This window comes from Sardina pilchardus, chromosome 21 (genome assembly GCF_963854185.1).
Source record: "Sardina pilchardus chromosome 21, fSarPil1.1, whole genome shotgun sequence".
Taxonomy (NCBI): Eukaryota; Metazoa; Chordata; class Actinopteri; order Clupeiformes; family Clupeidae; genus Sardina; species Sardina pilchardus.
The window spans coordinates 19098919-19099671 of NC_085014.1; positions in this window are offsets into that span (position 1 = coordinate 19098919).

Sequence of the window (753 nt, forward strand, 5' to 3'; positions counted from 1 at the left end):
ACATTTACAGTATATGCTTTAAAGATATACAGTACTGTTTGATCAAAAGGCCCAGATAAGATGTCAGCATTTTGTTCTGGGAGACAGAGTAGGGAACAAGTGAGTTGTACTGTCTGTTGGTCCTGCATCTTGGCACAGTATACAAGGGTGGACTGGCAACAAAATGCAGCCTGGGAAAACCTCAGGGGAAAAAAAGTCTGTTCTTGTTAAAAAAAAAAAAAAAAAAAAACAAGAGCATAGAACATACAAGACATTGTTTGGAATATCTAACATGATTATCAAATATTCATCTATTTTGCAGCCATTCAATTTAGGGTGACTACAAACTATTAGCCACATCTTAATTATTGATTTTGCAAAATGTCTTCAGCTATCAGGGGCCGGTTTCCCGATAACGTTCACTCTTAGCGAGCTACGAAGACTCCAAAGTAATATCTTACCAAAGTTGTTTACCTTTATTGTCTTACCTAAGTGTTTCTTAGGAGTCTTCTTACGAAAGCTACTTACGTCCGACGTACAAGGCACTGTCCACCAAAAAGGTGCTGAATTAGGTGACATCGATTGCTCAGAAATCGATTTTTTGCAGCAGGGGTCTCCAACACAGAGCACCAGGTAGCTCACCAGCAGCCTATGAGGCATCTGCAGTATGTTCTGAAAATAGCCATTAATTGTTGTAGTTCTAAATAAACATATGGTAGTTTTTTTTTCAATATCATTTTTATGTTTTTATGTTTTAATACAAGTTTAACTGTA